At 45.6% G+C, this 26948-nt stretch overlaps 2 pseudogenes; one reads left to right on the plus strand and one right to left on the minus strand.

Moving 5' to 3' along the window:
* Positions 1–18197: 18197 nt before the first annotated feature.
* LOC123153941 (uncharacterized) lies at positions 18198–19458 on the plus strand (annotated as a pseudogene).
* Positions 19459–19656: 198 nt separating this feature from the next.
* Positions 19657–20974, minus strand: LOC123147252 (phytoene synthase 1, chloroplastic-like; annotated as a pseudogene).
* Between the last annotated feature and the right edge of the window lie 5974 nt (positions 20975–26948).

The following is a 26948-nucleotide window of genomic DNA, read 5'->3' on the forward strand; positions in this document are numbered from 1 at the left end:
TAAATAACTTGGTAGAGATTTATAAAGCACATGGTGTCGAAAATATCTTGGTAGCAGTTTCAGGTTTATTATTAGCTATACATAAGTAAAAAATCTAGAGTTTTTTTGTATGAGGAACTCATCACGAAATCATCAACGTCTCGTTTAATCATGTTTTATAGGCCACATGTTTGGTTGTTACATGTTACATTGGGTTTGATAGACCATCGATACATATATGCACTCTAGATGTGGCACTGAAAATATAATCAGGATATCTTTTAGTGCAACCTATATGCATACATCTGAGTGAAACCTTGTGAGGAGATGTTTTTCTTGCTAAATGCGGAGAGATCAAAGTCCATAAAGACTCAAAATTCCACATACTTCCAGTTCCAAGTCCAAAATCTCTCCCCTTTAATATGTCCAGACCTGCGAGTTGTTACCATCCGGAGCCTCGCTATGAGTAAATCCCCCTGACTGAGGTGTTCGATATATCTGAGATGTTGTCGAAGCTTACTGCTCAAATTTGGTACCTCGACTTTCATCTAGTACATGCGAGCAAGCTAAGTGCGACTTTGAAGTTTCGTCAGGGCGGCTTTGTCTGATAATGCATGGATCATTGATCTTGCACATGGTGACACCACTAGTCTCTTGGCGGAATTCATCGCACCGAGACACTTGTTGACTACAATGGACATCCAGCTACCACTAGTAGAAAAAACCTAGTACCGACGTTTGGGAAACACCATTACCGACGCGGAGACCAGATGCTGGTGGTGTCGGGCATATAACCCCGTGTTATAACCCGCCCTAGATGGGCCGGGTTAAAATGTTGGCGACTCAATAAGAAAGCCTTAGACAGGCCTAAAGGAGCCCAAACTGAGCCAAGGAGGCAACTTATGTGGAGAACCGGATTAAAGCCGTAAGCCACCCAATGGCGTCTTTCCTAGCAAGGCAAGGTGATTTAGAACCAGGGTCGGTCCAGAAGTGTGACCCGACCCGGACTCCTGTAAGCCCAGGGCCTCGACCTGTGTTATTAAGGCGAGACCCTACGGCGGGTAAACTTAAGTTACAATCGATTGAGAGCTAGGTCAAGCAGATTCGCTCCATTGTAATCGATACTCAAGCAATACAACTAGAAGTAGGACGTAGTCTTTTACCTCATCCAGAGGGGCCGAACATGGGTAAACTCGTGTCTTTCGTCCTGTTCAACCCCTTCAAGCTAGTCACAGTAGCGATGGCTGCACACCTAAGTCCTTTCACTAGGGCATCTGCCGTGAAAAAACCACGACAGTTGGCGCCCACCGTGGGGCCATCGCACGATGGTTTCGAGTTCTTGAAGGGCTCTTTCCCAGGGATCGAGGGATACGCCGTTGGCAGGATAACCAAGAGTCGTCGCGGCAAGCTTTACGTCGATGACGCTGGTTGGGGCCCCGAGGCCGACTCAATCGAGTACGGGTACCAGTCCCCTTCGGCGGAATTCATGTCTTCATCGGAAAGATTGGCAGATCTGAGCCTGAGCCGGACATCTCCACCAACCACATCGAGTCAGCTAGGCACACGCAACCCACCCGATTCAACCCAGCCGGAAGCATGTCTTCGTCGGTTTCACGCATGGCATTGATCTTGCAGAGGACTCTGTATCTCGACAAGAGACTCTCATCTACTCAGGTGATGAGTCCTCTACCGGAGAGACGGAGTTGATTTACTAGCTTCAAGACGACGGGCTTGGGGCTATTCTGATTGCAACAGTATTCCAGACCCCATGAGCTGCCATCCAGGGCTGCTATCTTTATGGCTCGCACATGACCGACTCTCAACTCATCAACAGCTACAGCTATGACATCTGGCTCGACTGCGGCTGCGGCGGCTGGTGCTGGCGGCTCAACCAGACCACCGACTCAGGTTATGTTGGAGTTGAGGAATGAGTTGACAACCTTGATGGGGACCGAGGTCACATGAGAGAACCAAGCGGAGAGTAATGCGGAGATTGCGAAGCGTAGGGAACAGAGGCCCAAGGCCCAAGATGATATCAATGCAATGCAGGCTCAGATGGATGCTGAGTCACAGCGTATCAGGGTAGAGGCTTTTCGCTTAAGCTTGGATCAAGGCGCCTCTAATGCGGTTCTTCGAAGGAGGCACCAGTCCCGTTTGCCTTTGCAGTATGAGCCGATGAATCTTTTTAACACGCCAGGGGCAGGGCCAAGCAGTCCACCAGTTATAACCAGGGTTGCAGAAGCTCCACGAAGCAGGGCGGAGGCCGGAGACACACAGTTTTCACCACCGAACCGGGGAGATGACTGTGACTCTCTAGGATGTTTCGATGATCCTTGCACTTCCCATCAAGGGAATTCTTGTCTATTTTATCACTAATGCTGCTAACTGGCGCGATAGGATGTTTGACCTTATCGGTGCGGTTCCTGCGGTGCCGGATGACCTAACTAAATACAGAGTCCCCGCTGGTGCGACTTATGTTTGGATCGTAGAACATTTTAGCCAGTGCCCTGGCGATGCTAGTGAGGAGATGGTCCAACATTATACACGTGCATACTTGTGTTATGTGATCTCGAGGACTCTTTTTGCTGATGGTGGTGGTAGGACCGCTCCGTGGATGTGGCTGAAGGCGTTATCCGGTTGGGATAGTAAACAAAGCTGGGGTTTGGCGGCACTGGCCTACTTGTACCGTCAGGTAATCAATTGTACATAGTTTTCTCTCTATATTACATCTTCAAACATTCTCTAATTGTCCCGTGTGTGCCTCTATGTGCAGTTGGATGAGGCATGTTGTAGGCGCAAAGATCATGCCAGCATTTGTGGTTCGTTAGTCCTACTTTCAGTTTGGATGTGGGAACACTTTTCAGTTGGACGACCGAAAGTGATCCGTTATGACGCCTGGGACGATCATGATAACCCGCTATGGAAGCCTACATGCGCGTACAAGTGGGACAAGGTTTTGGAGTTCAACGGCGACCAAAAGAGGATGTACATAGACTACACCAATGAGTTCGACGTGCTAACCGCCCAGCAGGTAATAATTGCAATGTCAATATTCACTCGCTCTTAAATACAAACTAATCTTTGTGGAATTATCTCCAAGAGTGGTATTTGGGGAACTCCAAACCTGTCCTTTCAAAAATAGTTATCATTTGCTTCGTTCCATTAATATGCATACTTCTTTTTTTCTTAGTATTATTTTCATGTCTTCCTTAGCAATTTATTCTATTGGCTCCCTGCTTGTACTATGTTACAGGTGACGTGGCAGCCATATGGACTGCAGGACAATTTCGCTTTCATCCCCGATTTCCAGTTGAACCCGAAATGCACAGAGGAATCACATCTTTGGCAGATGCGGTGCCCATTGATATGCTTATATGCAGTCGAGCACCACCTTCCACAACGTGTGATGACTCAATTTGGGTTATTTCAGGATACACCGCCGGAGTGGAAGGACACGAATATCGTGCTTCACGGGTGAGAGAGTGCATCTTCTATCTTTAGCATTGTAAACTATTTCAGGCTGCCAATACTTATGATTGTTAATATGAAGCTTGGACAAAATGAAGCAGAAGAAGATCAAGAAACTGGGAGTCATATCATGAAAAGTACATCAAGAAGTGGAATTACTTGGTGAAGGTGGCTAATAATAACAGACAAGTACATTGCCGAGTGCACGATGAAGCTACATTTTACAAATATCTTCAATGGTTTCTTAGCGAGTCTCGTGTGGAGTTATGCCCGCCGGCTTATGACAAGAGCATATTGGAGGTGCCCACAGGTTTCGAAGAGACTGCCAACCTCAGCTACAACATGCTCATCAGAGAGGGCACACAAACCGGATTTGCTCCTACGATCAAATTTATAGTAAGTTTTGCCCTTTTCGACATATCAACATAACTAGAGCTCTTTTGTTGACTTGTTTGTTTTCATAGCGCACTGAGATCTCGTGCCAGGTTAGTGAAGCCGATGAAGCACTCGCACAACCTCGGGGTGGGAATTCTGAGAATGTCCTTAGAGAGTTTATTAAGGTATGTCGTGAGAGCCTTTTGTTTACATGCTTTGTGTTCAAATCCACTAAAATCTCTATTTTGCAATGTCACGGCGTAGCGCTATTCGGTTACGTTCCTTAGCTCATCTTCTTGGTTGCCGTACCATCGAGGCCGACATGCCCACCCGGTCGAGTTCCACTGCTTTTGAAGAGGAGGTATTAAATCTGTGTTACCATTTATTTTTTAATTTTTTCATATAAAATATTTATCATGGTGGGATTGCATAAACAAATGTTACCATCTACATGTATTACCAATTACCATACAGAGTTATGAACTTAACATCACTTGTTGCATCTTACAAAGTTGATGCTATGATTCGTATTTTATGACGTGTGTTCCACAAACAGGCTATATGTTACCAATTTATGATTCATCTTTACTCAAACTGAATGTTGAATTTTGTGTTAGATCCAATTCCACTCAAACACATTCCTTATTTTTCAGGCGCCCGACGAGATCACCCTGAGGGGGTTTATCGATGATGCACCTCAGCCTAGTCAGCCTAGTCAGCCTATTGAGCGTCGCGACTTTAACTTAAAGCCTAGGAAGACCTTCAACTGTTATACAACGGAGGCATGGAACAAGAAACAAAAGAGGACCGTTGACAAGTCCGTTGTCGAGTCCGAGGACGAGTTTGAGGACGAGCAGGAGCCGGCGCCGAAGAAGGTTCTGAGGAGGTTGAAGAGGGCCGGGGACGAGCCGGGGACAAAGAAGGATGTGAGGCAGGCGAGGGGGGAGAAGTAGGTGTATTTGTGAACTAATTGAACTTGTCACTTTAGTTAGCTTCTAGATGTGAACTTCTCGTAATTGTAGACTTCTTGTGAACTTTTTGGCTGTGAAGTTTCTATAATGTGAAATGAACGGTAGGTATGGACAGATTTTACGCCATCAGAAACAAGGGTATGGGTATGGGATTATTTTACCGGCACCATACCCTACCCATTGACATCCTTAGTAGAACCTATGAGTTGGGTTAACAAAAAGTGTACATGTATGGTCTTTTGTATTGTTGTCATTGGAGACTTGGAGAGGCATCAAAATGTGAATTAAGATGTGTTGCTTCAAAGGAAGTTGATGAAGCCTGCAATTTTCCTTGGCTTTTTTTGGACACGGCAATATCTCATATGACTAAGAATTATCTATTTTTTTGTCGATTTTATAGGTTTGTTCATACATATCAAGAAAAAATTCACCAGTTGTAACAATATATTTATCTAGTAAAAATAATATAGTATCATCTTGGGGTAAAACTATAATGGATATTTTCCGACCAAACATCAGACCGAAGGGCCTCAGATGGCATTCGTTCTAAAATTCAAATAGTTCCCGGATTCGGTCATGGATACAGATAGTACTCTTTGTATTAGACTATGGGTTTGGTTTTGACATTATACCATCATGTTCAGAATTATATTGATTTCAATCGGAGATTATCCAGATAATATGGCAGAGAGTTCGAGGATAGACCACACACCCATATTGTTTCAACCCATAAAACAATGCACTGGCTGAAGACACACATGCAGACTTGAGGGGCATTAGGCTAGTCATAGTGTGATTAACTTAGACTAATAACATGTATATGTTACTAGTCTATTTTAATATTTCACAGTGGGTAGTGTCATAGGTATGATAACCTAGAGAGCTTCATTTATTACTTTGTAAAGTCACTTTACATTAGGAACCTCTATGAGAGATGCATTGGACATGAATTCGCTGAATGAAAGCCTGCCAAATGACAATGCTATTATACGGTTTCTAATCGTTGGTTAGGTCCTAACTATAACTTGTAAATCTAATCGCTAAAATAATTTGGATGATGTGGCTTAACGTTGTTCTTTGAATTGAACCATACATTGTGTGTTTATAATACACTAGCACATATGTCCGTGCGTTGCAATGGAAGAGATATTTTTTTTGCGAGAAGCAGATAGAGAGATAATTGATTTGTCCACCAAAAATGGTCTCGCAGCGGTGAAAGATCGTGGATGTCGCCTAGAGGGGGGGGGGGTGAATAGGCATTTTAAAATAATTACGGTTTAGGCTTGAACAAATGCGGAATAAACCTAGCGGTTAATTTGCCAAGCACAAAGCCTAAAACAACTAGGCTCACCTATGTGCACCAACAACTTATGCTAAGAAAGATAAGCAACTATGTGATAGCAAGATATATGAGAAGAAACAATATGGCTATCACAAAGAAAGTGCATAAGTAAAGGGCTCGGGTAAGAGATAACCGAGGCACGAGGAGACGATGATGTATCCCGAAGTTCACACCCTTGCGGATGCTAATCTCCGTTTGGAGCGGTGTGGAGGCACAATGCTCCCCAAGAAGCGACTAGGGCCACCGTAATCTCCTCACGCTCTCGCACAATGCAAGATGCCGTGATTCCACTAAGGGACCCTTGAGGGCGGTCACCGAACCCGTACAAATGGCAACCCTTGGGGGCGGTCACCGAACCCGTACACTCTGGCAACCCTTGGGGGCGGTCACCGGTACCCGTCAAATTGCTCGGTGCGATCTCCACAACCTAATTGGAGACCCCGACGCTTGCCCGGAGTTTTGCACCACAATGATTGAGCTCCGAACACCAACAACCGTCTAGGGAGCCCAAGCACCCAAGAGGAACAAGCTCAAGGGTACCAAGCACCCAAGAGTAATAAGCTTCTCAACTTATAACTTCCACGTATCACGTGGAGAACTCAAACCGATGCACCAAATGCAATGGCAAGGGCACATGGAGTGCCCAAGTCCTTCTCTCTCAAATCCCACCGAAGCAACTAATGCTAGGGAGGAAAATGAGAGGAAGAACAAGAAGGAGAACTCCAAGATCTAGATCCAAGGGGTTCCCCTCACATAGAGGAGAAAGTGATTGGTGGAAATGTGGATCTAGATCTCCTCTCTCTTTTCCCTCAAAAACTAGCAAGAATCCATGGAGGGATTGAGAGTTAGCAAGCTCGAAGAAGGTCAACAATGGGGAAAGAACACGAGATCAAAGGATAAGGTTCAATGGGGAAGAAGACCCCCTTTTATAGGAGGGGGAAAATCCAACCGTTATGTGCTCAGCCCGCACATGAGCGGTACTACCGCTCCACGAGCGGTACTACCGCTCAGGTGGAAGAAACAGGGAAAAGGAGCAACAAAACATGAACCTTGGGGCGGTAGTACCGCAGGAGACAGCGGTACTACCGCTGGGTTAAGCGGTACTACCGCTCCCTTCGGCGGTACTGCCGCACAGAATGAAGGGTAAAGGGAAAGAGGGAACCGGGCGGTACTACCACGGAGGAAGGGCGGTACTGCCGCTAAGGAGCGGTACTGCCGCACTACTGCCGCAGCGAGGTACCGCACAATCCGACACAAAAAAAGACCCCTCGAATCGATGCGGTAGGGACCTGGTAAGCCAACGGTAGTACTGCTGCGGAGTCACCGCCGGTACTACCGCTGCGGAGCGGTACTGCCGCTTGTGACTCCTCAGCGGTACTACCGCTGGGTACCACGGTACTACCGCTGGGACCCTAACAAAAACCACACTCAAGAAAACCAGAACTACCATAACTTCTGCAAATGAGCTCCGAGTTGAGCAAACTCAAGCTTGTTGGAAACAAGACGACGAGTAGCATCAAAACATCGACTCATTTGTCTGGACAAATAACACTGAGCAAGCTTTGAATCTTTTGAAGCAGCAGCTCATCTCAGTTCCAGTATTGGCTCTGCCGGACTTCACCAAAACATTCATGGCGGAAACGGATGCATGTGATACAGGAATTGGAGCTGTGTTGCAACACGGGGGCATCCTATTGCCTTTATGAGCAAATCATTGAGTCCAAGATACCGTGTGTTGTCCAGATATGAAAAGGAATATTTGGCCATTGTGGTAGGCATAGAGCAATGACGCCCATATTTGCAGCATGCAGAATTTGTTATTCAAAAAGACCAGAAAATATTGATTCACCTAGAAGAGTAGCGTTTGTCCACTCCATGGCAGCAGAAGGCATTCACCAAGCTATTGGGTTTGCAATACTGCATCATATGTAAAAAGGTCCAGAGAATGGCGCCGCAGATGCTCTCTCAAGATCGCTTCCTTTTGAGAAACTCTATAGTTTTTTCAGCTCAGCCAACATGGTTGAAAGAAGTAATCAACAGTTATAATGCCAACCCCCACGCAGTGGCGATTCCACTAGGGGGGCTTCAATAGGCTGAAGCCTACCCTCCAAAAATCATATTTCAGCTAAACATGCAACTTGAGAATTATACTGAGGTGTTTAACATGTAAACTGCAATGAATTTGCTCAATAGACTTAGAAACTTGATGTTTTGAGCCTACCCTTCAATTTTGTGCAAGATTCGCCACTGCCCCCACGCTCAACAGTGGCTCAAACGGATGGCTACCAACACTAACCCCAAAGGCATGTTTTGAATTATCCACGTAGTGCTCCGCTTCATAGGAAGAATTTGGTTGGGTGGTAGTACATCTATGCAACAACAGATCATGGCAGCGTTTCAGGATAACCTGATGGGGGGACATTCCGGGTTTCCAGTCACTTACCACCTTGTCAGGTAGTTGTTTGTGTGGCCTAAAAGATGAAGACGCATGTGAAGCAATATGCTAAGTGTTGCCAGGTTTGCCAACAAGCTAAGCCGGAATGCGTTGCGTACCCCAGGGTGCTGGAACCTTTGCTAGTGCCACGCGACTCTTGGGAATTCATCACTATGGATTTTGTTGATGGGCTACCACAATCAGACTAATTCAACTAATCTGGGTGACGGTCGACAAATTCACAAAGTTTGCCCACTTCTTACTGCTCGCTAAGACATACACTGTTAGAATAATCCAAACGTGTTTAAGTGGTATAAAGTTTGCTAGTTTGGTTTTGTGTAATCATGATCAAGCTGGCCAGGTAATTAACTAGGTAAGTTGAGATATAGATGGGGTGGCCGGTTTGCAAGCAGTGTACTATCAGGAGTTAGCATGCTGCCCGTGTCCTAGTTAGGTTCCAACGTGAGTCTGGCCAGCAGTAGTTGTCCTTAGTGCACGTACGTAGTAGTTTGAGTCGGTTTAGGTTAGCTAGCTGTAGGTCGTGAGGTCACTTATATATTTGCACGCCGGTGCTTCAGATTTGTAACACAGAGAGAAAAGGAGAAAATAAATAAAGACGAAAAAGGGCACGATACAAGCCCTTGGCTATCAGTTTTGTGTGCGCGTGTGTTCATGCAATTTTATGTGAGTGATCCTAAGGATGAAATTCCAACATACACAACTGCCATGGTTGCACTGCTCTACATGACGCATGTGTACAAGTTGCATGGATTCCCTGGTGCAGTGATTTCAAATCGTGACCCTGTTTTCATGAGGCATTTTTGGCAAGAGTCATTCAAATACATCGGCACAGACATGCGCACCGGCGCACCACCCTCAAACAGATGGTCAGTCAGAAGAGTGAACCAATGTCTCGAGACCTTTCTGCACCTCTTTACCTAGTCTTGCCCTAAACGACAGAGTCATTGGCTGCCACTCGCCTAGTTGTGGGTCAGGAGCGAGGCCCATTGGTCCCGGTTTGTGCCTGGAACCAGGACAAATGGGTCCATACGAACCGGGACCAATGCCTACGAGGCCCCGACCGGCCCCTGGGCTCATGAATCTGGACGAATGCATCCATTGGTCCCGGTTCGTGGAAGAATCGGGACTAATGGGCTGGCCAGGCCCGAACGAAAGCCCCTTTTTCTACTAGTGAGAGCCCTTTCTGCACCTCTTTACCTAGTCTTGTCCTAAACGACATGCCACTCGCCTAGTTTTGGTATAACTCTTCCCCTCATTCTACCATCGAGATGTCTCCTTTCAAGGCTATGTTCAATCGATAGCTGCGGCATTGGGGGATCACAGCTACCAACATGATCACAATACCGTCCCTCCAGACCTGGCTTGAGGAACATTGAGTGATGCAGCAACAAATTCAGCATCACTTGAACCGTGCCAGACAATGCATGAAGAAGCAGGTTGGTAGGAAACGCACCTTCCACACATTTCACGTTGATGATACGGTCTTTCTGAAGCTACAATTGTATGTGCAAACTTCAGTTGCAACCCGTGCCTGCCACAAGCTTGCTTTCTGCTACGATGGCCCCCACCATATCATCCGGCGTGTCAATGACGTGTCGTATGAACTCCAGTTGCCGGCCACACACAAGTGCATCCAGTTTTCCATGTGTCGCAACTGCGCCAACCATCCTTCCTGGTACGCACGTTCCACTCATCTACATACCAATACTGACGTCCCAAATGTTCCTATAGAGATCCTGCAAACACACTGGCGCAAACGACACGGCTCCATAATCAAGCAAGTATGCTTCTGATGGTCCAACTCTGATGCTGCAACGGATACATGGGAAGACAAGTTGGAGCTCCACACTTGCTTTGCGGCAACCGAGGCTTGGGGGCCAGCTACCACTCAAGAAGAGGGTGATGTCACCACCCTTGACAAGGCAACCCCACCTGCACCAAGGCCCGTTCGACAGCGACGACCGAACACTATGACAAGTGGGCCCGAGTGGGTGAACCAAGTGGTGACGATTACTTAAGACCAAGTGATGACTCGATCAAGGCATCTAGAGGATCACGACATCGGCAACACGACACCCGGCTCCTACCTACCTCCCTCGCCCATTCTTCGTTCCCTGATTCCCCAATTCGTGTAATCCCACTATATCAAATCTTGTAGCTACTGAAATACTCCCTCCGTTCCAGAATATAAGGTGTATTGTTTTCCGTGAGTCAACCACTTGAATGTTTGACCAAGATTATAGAATAAATCTTCCATTGCTGTCCACCAAAGCAACAAACTAAGAGTATTGATTGATAGGAGAGACAACCAGGACCAATTGGTCTCCTGGCAATTTTACTGGGGTGGAACTAAATATTCCAACAAAAGAGTATACTTGGAATCTATTGGAAACCATACTGATGCTCCAAAACCTTTCCATTGGATATGTAAGTCTTGCTCTTTGGCCAAATAGAAATTATTCTCCTGGTTACTACTTCAGGACAGACTTAATACAAGAGACCTCCTTAGAAGGAAAAACTTCTACATTGAGACAAGCAGATGTGTTCTATGTGATTAAGAGCCCAATGAACATTTGATACATCTATTTTTCAGCTGTTATTTCAGTCAGAATTTTTGGCTAGCCATTGGTTTCCAATGGAATACAAATTATGATCTCATGGAGATGCTCGTGCTCTATGTGATTAAGAGCCCAATGAACATTTGATACATCTATTTTTCAGCTGTTATTTCAGTCAGAATTTTTGGCTAGCCATTGGTTTCCAATGGAATACAAATTATGATCTCATGGAGATGCTCTTGGATGGAAAGAGATAAAACAATGTCAATTGCTTCAAATAATGTTTAATTGCAGGTTGCTGGAGCTTGTGGAAACACATAAACAACATCATCTTTGATCACAAAGTAAAGAGCATGGCCTTCTGTATCTCTAGCTTCAAGGAGCACTTTGACATGATTATCAAAAAGCCAAAACGTAGTTTGAAAGAAGGGATGCAGTCTTGGCTAGATTATTTGTAGATTTGCCTTTTCTTTGATCGCATACTTGTATAGTCATTTGTAACTGTCTCACCATATTAATGAAAAATAGAGTTACAGTGGGGATTTTCCCCACTGTGTTTGCTCAAAAATTAGATAATAAATAAACAAACAACATCTGAAATACCAAATAGATAAAATATGAAACTACTTTTCATGATGGATCAAATGATATAAATTTTGTATTGTGGATATTGATATATTTTTCTAGAAACTTGGTCAAACATGACCTCTTTTGACTTTTGGAAAACAAATACACCTTATATTCTTAGAGAGATTATAGATCGAGTCCCTCACACACACTGTGTCGTCGACGCTGCGGCCATATTTATCGTGCCGGCTGCCTAGCACTCTGTGGGAGCACACCTTTTTTGGATTTAACTTTCCTTGTGATGGCAGAGATGATATGCCGACATTAAGCGTGTGACAGCAGCGAAAACCCCGACGCTGGGTGAGATATGGATGGAACATGTTCCTGTCAAGCATGTCGATGTGTGTTTATTTCGGAAGATTCACATAAGCCAATGCAAGCAAAGGTTAACGTGGAAATGATATATGCATCGCCGTTTGTTCACTGCATCGTTCCTTGCGTTGGTCGAGATGTTTTCCTGTTGCCACATCTTGACCTTAGAGTTGCAAAGATTAGTTGTTGAATTATTCAGTTCAGTACAGTACAATAGCTCAAACTTTAGAAGTAATGAGGGCCATTTGACGGTTTACAGCCACGAACCAATTGATAAAAGAATTGGTAAAGAAAATTAGTTGTCTTGATCTTAGCTGAACTCCAGTAGTTGTAAAACTTTAGAGATAATACTAATGCTCAAACTGTTGGTAAAGAAAGATGCAGTCAAAGTGGTTTTGATTTTTTTATCTGTATGTAGACAGTAATTTGTAATTGATTCAACTATAAAACATGGCTGCGGTTTTAAATTACTTTGTATAGTAGAAAATGTTTTGTTTGCAAGGCAAATTTGACGCGCTGCTATGGCTCTCGCAGTGAATAATGCATGAGCCTGGCTATTTGAGTTATAAAGATTGGGATGCCTTTTGATGGAAAAATGGAAAACTATTGTTGGTTATTTGCTACACACTAGTAGCTAGTTAGCTAGCTAGAAATGAATCGGCTTTGGCTCATGTATTGACCCATCCTTTCCAGTTGCAGGAATTGCTTTTCACCTGTGTAGTGCCCTGGCGGGTGGATGCGTTTCTTTCCAACGTGTTATACTGCCGAAATTTTCCGTTCAAATTGTAAGGAAAGAAAAGCATTAGGGTGTTGACTGCAAGTTTTTAGATCAAGATTAGGTTGTTTGTAAGGAATCAAGCATTCATTTTTTTGCCAGATAAGAACCCCGTCTTCTGCTACGTATATTTGCTACAGTGTACTGAATGAATCACGCACTTCTCGTGCGTTTCTTTCAATAATCTATCTATCTAATCTATCTATCCATCTATCTATCTATCTATCTATCTATCTATCTATCTATCTATACCTCTATACCTATACTAATTAGGCACTCCCTAAAAACTACCACGTTAATTAGAAATTAGGGGCCGTTCATCTGGTGGGACCGAATTATTACGGTTCAGATCTAGACATATAATTATTGACAGAAAAAAATTGAAGTTCAAGATTTTACCCAATTGCGCCAATAATATTAATCGGTCCGGGCAGCAATTCTCATTATCTAATATAAAGACCCGTAAAATAACTAACAAAAAAAAATCTCTATCTCTATTTTTTAGAGATCTCTTCATCTAATTAAGTATACACGTACTACATCAAATAGTTTTCCTCATCTGTAACAGATTAGTATTTTCACATGGAATTTGTTTTCTTGCAGGTTTGAATGTGGGTTTTCCGTTGGATTTTGACTCAAGTTTTTATCTATCGTGTCTTCTCAACTTATTGTGCTCTCCACGGATTGGATCTTGAATCTTCTCATGTACAGTTTTTGGGTGTCTCATGGAGATCTGGTAAAAGCACACCAACTATGCCCATAATCCACGATCTCCTTCTGTCGATTATCTCTCTCCCCCCAATGGAAAACAAAAGGGTCATCCCTCTCTAACAGAAGGCATATGGACACCGTGTACTCAAGGAGCTTTTTGCATCAAAATAGTTTTCCTCGCCTGTACCAGTTTCCTATTTTCTCAAACTACTTATGCTGATTTGTTTTGTTGCAGGTCTACAGTTGGATCAACCGTGACTTTTTAATTGGAGTCGGATTCAACTTTTTCTCTACCTTGTCCTCTCATAGTTTTGTGCTCTCTACGGATTGGATCCTTTGTCTTCTCACCTACAATTCTGGGATGACTCATGGAGATCAGGTAGGAGCACACCAACTTTACCAATCTGCTCGATGACTCATGGAGATCAGGTAGGAGCACACCAACTATCCCCATCTGCTCAAGATTCTCCCACTTTGTGCCAAGCTTGCCTCTGATCTGTTGCTGTCATTCTTCTATTTGTTAGATCATACATGTTGCTTACATAGTGCAGATTCAACGACTGATCATAGGGTCTACTCTCTTTTTCTAATTAAAGCCTTGGATTTGCCAACAGCTTCCCTTGAGACTGTAGGAGAACGCTATCCAGTGCAAGGAGCGCCGATCCAGCGAGCTCCCCCACTAAATTTTTTGCCATACTCGAGCTCAAGTTCTTGCACACATTTTTTGTAAGGAGAAAGCAGGTCATACTGAAAGATGGTATTGCCTGAGCGATGGATTTGATCAAGGTCTCTCTACCTGCACAGGCAAACAATCTTTCTGACCAGCCCTGCATCTTATCCCTTGCCCTGTCTACTATGTGGTCGAATATACCGCTGGTGATTCTTTCGACAGAAGTGGGTAGGCCAACATATCTTTCTGAAAAAGCTTCTGAATGAACATTTAGGATCTGTTTCAGATTTCCTTTGAGAGCAGCTGGCGTATTTGGACTGAAGTAAATAGAACCTTTTGCTCTGTTGACAAATTGCCCGGAAGCCTCTCCATAAATCCTGAGAATCTCATTTAGTCGAGATGCACTCTCAGTGCTCACTTTGATGAAGATCAGACTATCATCAGCGAATAAAAGGTGACTTACCCACGGCGCTCCGAAGCTAACTCGGATACCACGATCAATGTAGTTTCCGTAGTATTTCAGCAGCGAATAAGAGAATCCTTTGGCACATAACAGGAAAATATATGGTGATATAGGACAACCCTGCCGAAGGCCTCTGGAGGGAGTAAAGAAAGGCAGCAACTCCCTGTTAACTCGAACAAAGAATCGAACTGAGGTAACACATTTCATAATTAGTCTTACCAGGTTGCCGGCAAGACCAAGTCTCAAGAGCATGGCCTCAAGAAAATGCCACTCGACGCGATTGTAAGCTTTCATCATGTCCAGTTTGATGGCGCACGAATAGTTTCTTCCTTTCTTCCGTCTTTTCATCGTATGAACACTTTCGTATGCCACCAGGACATTGTCCGTGATCAAACGACCCGGGACGAAAGCACTTTGTTCTTCACTGACAATCTCGTCCATACATGGCCTCGGCCGATTGGTGATCACCTTGACGGCAATTTTGTAAAGGACTGGACATAATGCAATGGGACGATATTGTGAAATACTCTGTGGATGACGTACCTTTGGAATTAACATGATGGAAGTGTCGTTTAGTCCAGCTGGTAGCTCACCACCATTCAGAAAATCAAGCACTGCCAGAATTATGTCATCTTGCAATAAGTTCCAGTGGCGCTGATAAAACCCCGCGGTGAATTCGTCTACCCCGGTCACCTTCGACGGCGCCATTTGGAATATTGCAGTGGTTATCTCCGAGGCTTCATACGGTTTACACATCAAGTCATTCATGGCCAGTGTAACCCGGCTGGGTACATGTGATAACAAATCATCACTATTGCTAAAATCTTGGGAGGTGTATAGTGCTTGGTAGAAAGCAAGAATTTCCTCCTTATCTTCATCTCCCGAGGCGCAAACCGAGCCATCCGATCGCTGCAGATTTGCAATCTTGTTAATGCGTTTATGTTGCTTTGCTTGCGCGTGAAAATAAGCCGTATTCCGATCCCCTTTGCGCAGCCAGGGGACACGAGAGCATTGTTTCAACCATATCTCCTCCAGTCATAGCGCTTCTCTAAGCTTTGACATGGTTACCTTCTCCTCATCATATGGACCACATCCCATAGATTGGCAACGTAGCCTATCAAGCCGTTTTTGAAGTTGCCTGACATTTCTTCTCAAGCACCCAAACTCACGGACACCCCATGGTGCTAGTTTACGCTGTAGGGCTTCAAGAGAGTCCATTACGCCATATAAACCTGGCTGCCGAACTTGATCACGCCAAGTGTCAGAAACCAGTTGCTCATAATCACTGTGGGACTGCCATACATTCTCGTAGCGAAAGGGTTTATGCATATGTGAGTTGTTGTTGTAGTTTTGCTGCCGTAGATTAGCCACCACAAAGCAGTGCTCAGATTCTACTGAGCACACATGGCGCACACGAGAGTGTTCAAACCTCTGTCTGAATTCCTCGTTGGCAAAGGCCCGATCCAGCCGGGCTTTAACATTAGCATCTCCAGGTTGCCGGTTGTCCCAGGTGTACGGAACTCCCGACCAGCCAAGATCCTGGAGAGCACAGTCGTCTGTGGCATCGCGAAAAGCTCTCATTTGCCATTCCGGTCGTGCTACACGACTAAAATGCTCGCTCCCATAAAGGGTTTCGTTGAAATCACCCATACATTACCACGCTGAGTGTGGCAGGCCATGTAGGGTACGAAGGAACCGCCAACTGTGATGTCTATTTTCGGCTCTTGGCGCTCCATAGAAGCCAGTGAATTTCCATGTAGCAGAGTTATCAAGGGCATCGCGTGCCACAACATCGATGTGGGCCGAACTGTAGTTCTTGAGCTCGACAGAAACATCTTTGGACCAATAGAGACCGATGCCCCCACTGAGTCCATCGTTGTCCACTACGAAGCAGCCAGCAAACCCCAAGGTCTGCTTCAAATTCTCAACACGTTTCCTTTTGATCTTTGTCTCCATAACAAAGACCAGCACGGGCCCTTCTTGCTTCACAACATTGCGAAGCTCGCGAACTGCCTCGGGGTTCCCAAGCCCTCGGCAGTTCTAGCTTAGGCAGATCATTGGGACGGGCAGGGCTGTCCAGCAGCCTCTGCCGAAGTTCCTGAATTGCTTGGTGTTGGCTTCTTATTTTTCGGTTCAGACACCACATCATCATCCTCCTTGCCTTCGCCCTCATGAGGCATAGACGTGTCCGTGGTATCCTTCCCATCACTATCTGTAGCAGTGTGGTTTGTCAGGAGAGGAAGATCCACTCTGCGATAAACCTGTGTGGGAGTCCCTCCTTTCCGTTTAGGTGCAGTTTTGCGTTTCATGGGTGAGGTTACCTCTGCTCCACCATCTGCTGCAGTGCTGGAGTTCCTGGTATCATTCTTGCTTGATCTTGCCTGTTGGAGTTTTGAAGAACTCTCAGAAGATGCATCTCCTTTTTTCTCTTCCGGCGGCCTGAGTCCCTTGCCAAACGGCAGATCTCCGTTCTCATCTCTTGTGCCAGGCGTCGGGCAGAATAGATCAGAGTGGCCTAGACGACCACAGGAAAAGCAGAAGTGGGGTATGTTTTCATATTGGATGTCAAAAGGATCTGTGGTACCCCTCCTTGCTGAATCAATCAAAATCCACCTCCTGAGAGGTTTGGCTACATCGAGAGTCACTCAGGCTCGCAGATAGCCGCGCTCATGATCGAAGTGGATTGAAGTGGCCTCCTTATCGATCTGTTGTGCAATAGCTTTGCACCGTGAGTCGTTCCGCAGATTGAATGGGAGGTTAACAACTCGAGGCCAAACTTTTAATTTGTCAAACTTGAGCTCTGACGGGCACATGCACTCGTCGAAATCCGACAGTACAACTGCGTTTTTGCTGATGTGCCATGGGGATCCGTCCCACACACGATCACGGTCGCGCCGTGTTGCGAACTCCGCGACGAACGTGTTCTCCCCTACTATGCGAAACACCAGGCCCTTAGGGTTTCCCCATGCAGGCCGGAGAGCGTTGGAGATGGTGTTGATATGGAGTTTGTTCCGGTGGAGGATCTTTCCGGCCACCATCCACCTCTCCGGCGCCTCCGAAGTGAATTGGTTGACTTGCGCAACGAGTATATATACACGCGACCATTTCTACGTACGTAACTGTTTTCGATGGAGCGAGGCACCGACATGCCCGATCAACTCGGCTTGCAATACAAAGCCTTAATTTAGGTCAAAACACCGAAACGAATTCCATGACATCGCAAGTTTGACTCACGCGCGCTCGATCGGCGCCACATACGTACGTACGTACGTATACACGTACAACGTACAGCTAGCCTTATATCGATCGAGATCTTTGTTTCACAATTGTCCACTCGTCCGTCCCTGCTGGTTTCAGAGCCATCACCTTCACCTAGCTAGACTAGGATTCCAAGTGGTGGTCGGTTAGCTTGCTTGCCTCAGCTATTATATATACATGACATGACACATCGTGAAAAGCAACAGCAGCTGCCAAGCAGGAGCGAGGACGTCTCATTGCCGTACGCGTGAGATTGGGCCAACAGCAGCCGCCAAGGTCAACAGAGAAAAACCTAGCTAGCGGCCACCATGGCACCAGGACCGCTGCCGGAGTATCATTTGAGAAAAAAAGGACCGCCGCCAGCCCTCCCGGACGAGCTCGTAGGAGAGATCCTGCTCCGCATCCCGCCCGATGACCCCGCCAGCCTCCTCCGTGCCTCCCTCGTCTGTAAGTCCTGGAGCGAGGCCGTCTCCCAACGCTGGTTCCGGCGTAGCTTCCACAATCTCCATCCGTCACCCACCGCGCTCGGGGTTCTCCATGACTGGCACGATGAGGCCATCCCTACCTTCATCCCGGCCACCGCATCGCCGCCCCCGACCGCTTTCTCTGGCAGGCCGTCGACTGCCGCCATGGCCGCGCCCTCTTCCTCTCTGAGGACCGTACTGAGGAATTCCTGGTGTGGGAGCCAATCACGGGTGCCCAGCAGCGCGTACCTATCCCCGTGGTGTTCCAGTTCGGCAACACCACCGCAGCCGTGTTCTGCGCAGCGGACGGGTGCAACCACCACGACTGCCACGGCGGTCCGTTCTGCGTGGTCTTTGTCTTCTCCGTCTTTGATGAAGACGCTGAGACGTCGGCATGTGTCTACTCATCTGAGACTGTCGCCTGGGGCGAGCCGACCTTAATGCACAACGAATTCATTGTGGACTTCACATATTATTCCAGCGTGCTTGTTGGGAGGTCTTTCTTGTACTTCATGACATGTGGTGGGTTTATCCTGGAATATGACCTGGCAAGGCATGGACTGACTTGGTTCGACACACCAGACTCTTGCAACTCTAAGGGTGAACCCACTTGCAACCTCATGCTGGCGGAGGGCGGTGGACTAGGACTCGTCGAAGAACTGGATCCGCATCTGCAATTGTGGTCATGGGAGGTGATGGATGCCCGATGGGTGCCTGGCCGAATCATCTACCTGGAAAGTTTGTCCCTAGTAAATGGTGCTCCAGTGGGTGCAAAATGTCCGGTGCATGTGTTGGGCTTTGCCGAGGGAGCAAATGTCATATTCGTGACCACTGCTGCAGGCCTCTTCTCAATCCAAGTACAATCAGGGCAGGCGACCAGGGTGTGGATGATCATGGATATGGTAAGCTGATTCCGATCGTCGGCCTTTACACTCCTATGCCCCGAGGCGAGCACTTGTGGGCTTTGGTTGTTAGCTCTCCTTCAATGGCAACTTCCCTGAGGAAGGTTAGCTTTGAGAGTTGCTGTTGAGTTGTAATAAGGTGACTGTCATGTAGTACATGTAACGTGTGTTTCCTTTGTAACTGTAGAACCTATTCTTGAGGACTGCTAGCTAGCTAGTCCTAAGGAACCTCCTTGATCTATGTCCCATCGCCCCTGTATTCATTGAATGTTCCCCTTGAGGGCTATGTCCTTCTAAAGTTTAGAAACAGCGTCATATTTTCTCAGTTCTGCATTCCAAACTGTATTGCTCGAATATATACGCTTACAGAATAATATACCTGTTTTCCGAATTCAGGACCGACAACGAGTATATATATACATCTTGTTCTGTCTTCAAACGCACATGTTCTAGCAATAATAATATACATGTAAACATTCGGTCTCCATCGAGGTTTGCTGCAGTATTCTTCTCCCTTCCTTCCCCAGCCCTTCATGTCAACATTGATTGCAGAGGAATGTGCCGATTCGCCGCATTGACTATCCAACTAACCGGATGAAGAGCTCGAAGGCAGATGTCGCGACACCACCCAATTTCTTTCTATCTAGCCTAACCTGACCATCTTCATCTTGCTTTGTTGTTTCTTCTAGGTCCGGGTTATTTCTCAGTGAATACGGTAAGAGCAGCGATCTCCCGTACGCAACAGGAAGCGCCAGCACCTTCTTCGCCTTCCCAACACAGGCCCTCTTGGTGAAGTTGTTGTAGTCGTTCGCTTCGATCTCGTCGAGGATCTGTCGATATAGCAACAGAGAGGCCCAAACCTGCAATTGCAATGCAAAACCATATTATCACTCAAGTGATACTTTCTTCTATTTGAGCCCCTAATATATTTTTTTCAATGATTATACACGAGGGGCGGCGACCCCCCCTGACACATAGGTTTTTTTTTGCGGGTCTTGAACTACACATAGCTCCTTCGTTGTTACTAATAATTAACATCGATGAGAACTCTATATGTAGCTCTTTTTGGCTTTCAAGTTGTGGCATTAGGGCACTTACCAGCCACCGGCTCTCCTTCCTACGCTCAGTCACCCCTCGCTCCACCTCCTCGAAGAACATCAATCCTTGCCCTCTTGATCTGCCTCTTCATGAATTTCCTCCACTTGTCGGTGATGACTCCTTTGAAGATGTCTTTGTCGGAGAGCCCCACCTCCGCGAGCTCGTCTTGACGTAGATATATCCTTCTTCTTTGCGCACTGGAAAAGAAATATTCCAAAGACACAAAATTTCAAGACATTCCTATTTTAATACTCATATCATCATTGTTCTTCAGAGAAAGGGAAGACCGTTGCATTTTAGTGGTAATGAGTGGGTGGCTTACTCTTCTCCGACATCCCTGAGTATATTGGTGAGCTGGTTTGTGAGCCCGACAGCCAGAGCGGCACCGTAGACACTCTCAGCCGTTGCTTTGGACTCGGGCGAGATGCCCGTCACTGGAAGCCTCATCACACCCACGGAGCCCGCGACGTAATAGCAGTATATGTAGGGCTCATCAAAGTTCCTGTATCTTGGCTTCTAGAGGTCCATCCGCATCCCGTCAATCATGTCCTCTGAATGTCTGGCATATGTACAAAGAGTTGGTCATTTTGGAATGTCGACAATATAGTTTGTAAGTAGTAGTACTAACCAGAAGCAAAAGTTTTATAATGTATTTCTCAGGTCTGAAACTACTTGGACTTTCCCTGATTCCTGTTCTACCTCTAGACCATTTCCAACTTTTTTTCTCTTGCTATGTTCAACGGTAAGATGCTCCCTTAATAGTGCTCCTACAGTACAGTTTGTGCCGCTGCTGGTCACTTAGTATGTGATCCCAAGTTCAAATGCTCCCAGATGAATAGTAAAATTAAAAAAGTTAGTAAAAAATAAAAAATGAAAAACAAGGGTGCCAAAATTCGACAAATGTTTTGTGTTGCTGTAAAAAATTCATCATAAAATAACATTCTTGGAAGTCATGGTAAAAAAAATTGATGGTTCAAAAATACTATTTACGAAAGCGTCTTGGAATCCTAATTTTGCTTCATGACTTCTACGAATGTTATCATTAAATGTCATTTCAAAGTATTTTAAAATCATTGGCTTGTTTAACCATACAAACCTTCATTGTTTGAATACGGAGGGTGAAACTTCAGCACAATCGAGAGAAATAGCGTTGGAACCCTATCCCTAGTCATGAGAAGCTTCCCCTACCCATCTCGTACTTAGCCGCCCCCGCACCCAGACTCCGGCAAGACTGCCATTGTTCTCGTTGCCTTCTAACCTTAAGATCATCGAGCAACTACTCCTGAATCGATGGCAACGTTTTGGCTACACTTGGAATATATAGGTACTGAGCTCAATTAGTTCAGGCAGTCGTTGTTGGCGCAGTGGTAAGTTCTCCCAGTCCGTCCTCCACGTATGCGAGGTCGTGGGAGGGCCATGTTTACCATCAGACCACAGTAGCTTACATGTTTTAGAAGAGTTTCCATCTGTACTTGAGCAGACTATCGCCGTTGAAATTCAAAAATTTCAAAAAAATTGAATTTTTTTGCTCGGGATGCAGCTTTCTCGTGGGGTAGGGAGAAACGCGGGAACCGGACGGTAACCAAATTTTTCGCCCGGTACCCAAAACCTTGATCGATGGTGGCGCCGACATCCCTCTTGGGTTTGACCAGGCGAGGTCTACGAGCATCACCAAGCTAAACTCATGGCGCCAGACCATGCGGCCACTGTGGCCGACGGTAGCGTTGCGTGATTCTACATCTTCAAACTTTGGTAGGTTGAGTGCTTAGTAAATATATATTATTAAATTTCAATATTTTTTCTATTTAGTCAGGCCAAGTCTGAACAAACGCAATATTTATATTAAGCTTTTATACTTGTTATTTATTCTCGAGATTGGGTTGTAATACTTGATTAGATTAGTAATATTATTCTTTATGCTCAAGGTGTGGAAAATTACCATGCGAGCTATATTCCTATTGGAAGTCACATTAATATTTTTTCGTTTCAATACATTATGTCTTAAACAGGTATTTCAATTCAATTGCCAAGAAATACAAACATGCATATTTTTCATGGATGGATACTCACATTAATATAGTGTGTGTCTATATATATATATATATATATATATATATATATATATATATATATATATATATATATATACTTGGTAGAGATTTATAAAGCACATGGTGTCGAAAATATCTTGGTAGCAGTTTCAGGTTTATTATTAGCTATACATAAGTAAAAAATCTAGAGTTTTTTTGTATGAGGAACTCATCACGAAATCATCAACGTCTCGTTTAATCATGTTTTATAGGCCACATGTTTGGTTGTACATGTTACATTGGGTTTGATAGACCATCGATACATATATGCACTCTAGATGTGGCACTGAAAATATAATCAGGATATCTTTTAGTGCAACCTATATGCATACATCTGAGTGAGACCTTGTGAGGAGATGTTTTTCTTGCTAAATGCGGAGAGATCAAAGTCCAAAAAGACTCAAAATTCCACATACTTCCAGTTCCATGTCCAAAATCTCTCCACTTTAATATGTCCAGACCTGCGAGTTGTTACCATCCGGAGCCTCGCTATGAGTAAATCCCCCTGAGTGAGGTGTTCGATATATCTGAGATGTTATCGAAGCTTACTGCTCAAATTTGGTACCTCGACTTTCATCTAGTACATGCGAGCAAGCTAAGTGCGACTTTGAAGTTTCGTCAGGGCGGCTTTGTCTGATAATGCATGGATCATTGATCTTGCACATGGTGACACCACTAGTCTCTTGGCGGAATTCATCGCACCGAGACACTTGTTGACTACAATGGACATCCAGCTACCACTAGTAGAAAAAACCTAGTACCGACGTTTGGGAAACACCATTACCGACGCGGAGACCAGATGCTGATGGTGTCGGGCATATAACCCCGTGTTATAACCCGCCCTAGATGGGCCGGGTTAAAATGTTGGCGACTCAATAAGAAAGCCTTAGACAGGCCTAAAGGAGCCCAAACTGAGCCAAGGAGGCAACTTATGTGGAGAACCGGATTAAAGCCGTAAGCCACCCAATGGCGTCTTTCCTAGCAAGGCAAGGTGATTTAGAACCAGGGTCGGTCCAGAAGTGTGACCCGACCCGGACTCCTGTAAGCCCAGGGCCTCGACCTGTGTTATTAAGGCGAGACCCTACGGCGGGTAAACTTAAGTTACAATCAATTGATAGCTAGGTCAAGGAGATTCGCTCCCTTGTAATCGATACTCAAGCAATACAACTAGAAGTAGGAGTAGTCTTTTACCTCATCCAGAGGGGCCGAACCTGGGTAAACTCGTGTCTTTCGTCCTGTTCAACCCCTTCAAGCTAGTCACAGTAGCGATGGCTGCACACCTAAGTCCTTTCACTAGGGCATCTGCCGTGAAAAAACCACGACAGTTGGCGCCCACCGTGGGGCCATCGCACGATGGTTTCGAGTTCTTGAAGGGCTCTTTCCCAGGGATCGAGGGATACGCCGTTGGCAGGATAACCAAGAGTCGTCGCGGCAAGCTCTACGTCGATGACGCTGGTTGGGGCCCTGAGGCCGACTCAATCGAGTACGGGTACCGGTCCCCTTCGGCGGAATTCATGTCTTCATCGAAAAGATTGGCATATCTAAGCCTGAGCCGGACATCTCCACCAACCACATCGAGTCAGCTAGGCATACGCAACCCACCCGATTCAACCCGGCCGGAAGCATGTCTTCGTCGGTTTCACGCATGGCATTGATCTTGCAGAGGACTCTGTATCTCGACGAGAGACTCTCATCTACTCAGGTGATGAGTCCTCTACTGGAGAGACGGAGTTGATTTACTAGCTTCAAGACGGCGGGCTTGGGGCTATTCTGATTGCAACAGTATTCCAGACCCCATGAGCTGCCATCCAGGGCTGCTATCTTTATGGCTCGCACATGACCGGCTCTCAACTCATCAACAGCTACAGCTATGACATCTGTTTCGACTGCGGCTGCGGCGGCTGGTGCTGGCGGCTCAACCAGACCACCGACTCAGGTTATGTTGGAGTTGAGGAATGAGTTGACAACCTTGATGGGGACCGAGGTCACATGAGGGAACCAAGCGGAGAGTAATGCGGAGATTGCGAAGCGTAGGGAATAGAGGACCAAGGCCCAAGATGATATCAATGCAATGCAGGCTCAGATGGATGCTGAGCCACAGCGTATCAGGGTAGAGGCTTTTCGCTTAAGCTTGGATCAAGGCGCCTCTAATGCGGTTCTTCGAAGGAGGCACCAGTCCCGTTTCCCTTTGCAGTATGAGCCGATGAATCTTTTTAACACGCCAGGGGCAGGGCCAAGCAGTCCACCAGTTATAACCAGGGGTGCAGAAGCACCAGGAAGCAGGGCGGAGGCCGGAGACGCACAGTTTTCACCACCGAACCGTGGAGATGACTGTGACTCTCTAGGATGTTTCGATGATCCTTGCACTTCCCATCAAGGGAATTCTTGTCTATTTTATCACTAATGCTGCTAACTGGCGCGATAGGATGTTTGACCTTATTGGTGCGGTTCCTGCGGTGCCGGATGACCCAACTAAATACAGAGTCCCCGCTGGTGCGACTTATGTTTGGATCGTAGAACATTTTAGCCAGTGCCATGGCGATGCTAGTGAGGAGATGGTCCAACATTATACACGTGCATACTTGTGTTATGTGATCTCGACGACTCTTTTTGCTGATGGTGGTGGTAGGACCGCTCCGTGGATGTGGCTGAAGGCGTTATCCGGTTGGGATAGTAAACAAAGCTGGGGTTTGGCGGCACTGGCCTACTTGTACCGTCAGGTAATCAATTGTACATAGTTTTCTCTCTATATTACATCTTCAAACATTCTCTAATTGTCCCGTGTGTGCCTCTATGTGCAGTTGGATGAGGCATGTTGTAGGCGCAAAGATCATGCCAGCATTTGTGGTTCGTTAGTCCTACTTTCAGTTTGGATGCGGGAACACTTTTCAGTTGGACGACCGAAAGTGATCAGTTATGACGCCTGGGACGATCATGATAACCCGCTATGGAAGCCTACATGCGCGTACAAGTGGGACAAGGTTTTGGAGTTCAACGGCGACCAAAAGAGGATGTACATAGACTACACCAATGAGTTCGACGTGCTAACCGCCGAGCAGGTAATAATTGCAATGTCAATATTCACTCGCTCTTAAATACAAACTAATCTTTGTGGAATTATCTCCAAGAGTGGTATTTGGGGAACTCCAAACCTGTCCTTTCAAAAATAGTTATCATTTGCTTCGTTCCATTAATATGCATACTTCTTTTTTTCTTAGTATTATTTTCATGTCTTCCTTAGCAATTTATTCTATTGGCTCCCTGCTTGTACTATGTTACAGGTGACGTGGCAGCCATATGGACTGCAGGACAATTTCGCTTTCATCCCCGATTTCCAGTTGAACCCGAAATGCACAGAGGAATCACATCTTTGGCAGATGCGGTGCCCATTGATATGCTTATATGCAGTCGAGCACCACCTTCCACAACGTGTGATGACTCAATTTGGGTTATTTCAGGATACACCGCCGGAGTGGAAGGACACGAATATCGTGCTTCACGGGTGAGAGAGTGCATCTTCTATCTTTAGCATTGTAAACTATTTCAGGCTGCCAATACTTATGATTGTTAATATGAAGCTTGGACAAAATGAAGCAGAAGAAGATCAACAAACTGGGAGTCATATCATGAAAAGTACATCAAGAAGTGGAATTACTTGGTGAAGGTGGCTAATAATAACAGACAAGTACATCGCCAAGTGCACGATGAAGCTACATTTTACAAATATCTTCAATGGTTTCTTAGCGAGTCTCGTGTGGAGTTATGCCCGCCGGCTTATGACAAGAGCATATTGGAGGTGCCCACAGGTTTCGAAGAGACTGCCAACCTCAGCTACAACATGCTCATCAGAGAGGGCACACAAACCGGATTTGCTCCTACGATCAAATTTATAGTAAGTTTTGCCCTTTTCGACATATCAACATAACTAGAGCTCTTTTGTTGACTTGTTTGTTTTCATAGCGCACTGAGATCTCGTGCCAGGTTAGTGAAGCCGATGAAGCACTCGCACAACCTCAGGGTGGGAATTCTGAGAATGTCCTTAGAGAGTTTATTAAGGTATGTCGTGAGAGCCTTCTGTTTACATGCTTTGTGTTCAAATCCACTAAAATCTCTATTTCGCAATGTCACGGCGTAGCGCTATTCGGTTACGTTCCTTAGCTCATCTTCTTGGTTGCCGTACCGTCGAGGCCGACATGCCCACCCGGTCGAGTTCCAAGCTTCTGAAGAGGAGGTATTAAATCTGTGTTACCATTTATTTTTTAATTTTTTCATATAAAATATTTATCATGGTGTGATTGCATAAACAAATGTTACCGTCTACATGTATTACCAATTACCATACAGAGTTATGAACTTAACATCACTTGTTGCATCTTACAAAGTTGATGCTATGATTCGTATTTTATGACGTGTGTTCCACAAACAGGCTA

Source organism: Triticum aestivum, chromosome 7A, assembly GCF_018294505.1.
Source record: "Triticum aestivum cultivar Chinese Spring chromosome 7A, IWGSC CS RefSeq v2.1, whole genome shotgun sequence".
In the NCBI taxonomy this organism is placed as follows: Eukaryota; Viridiplantae; Streptophyta; class Magnoliopsida; order Poales; family Poaceae; genus Triticum; species Triticum aestivum.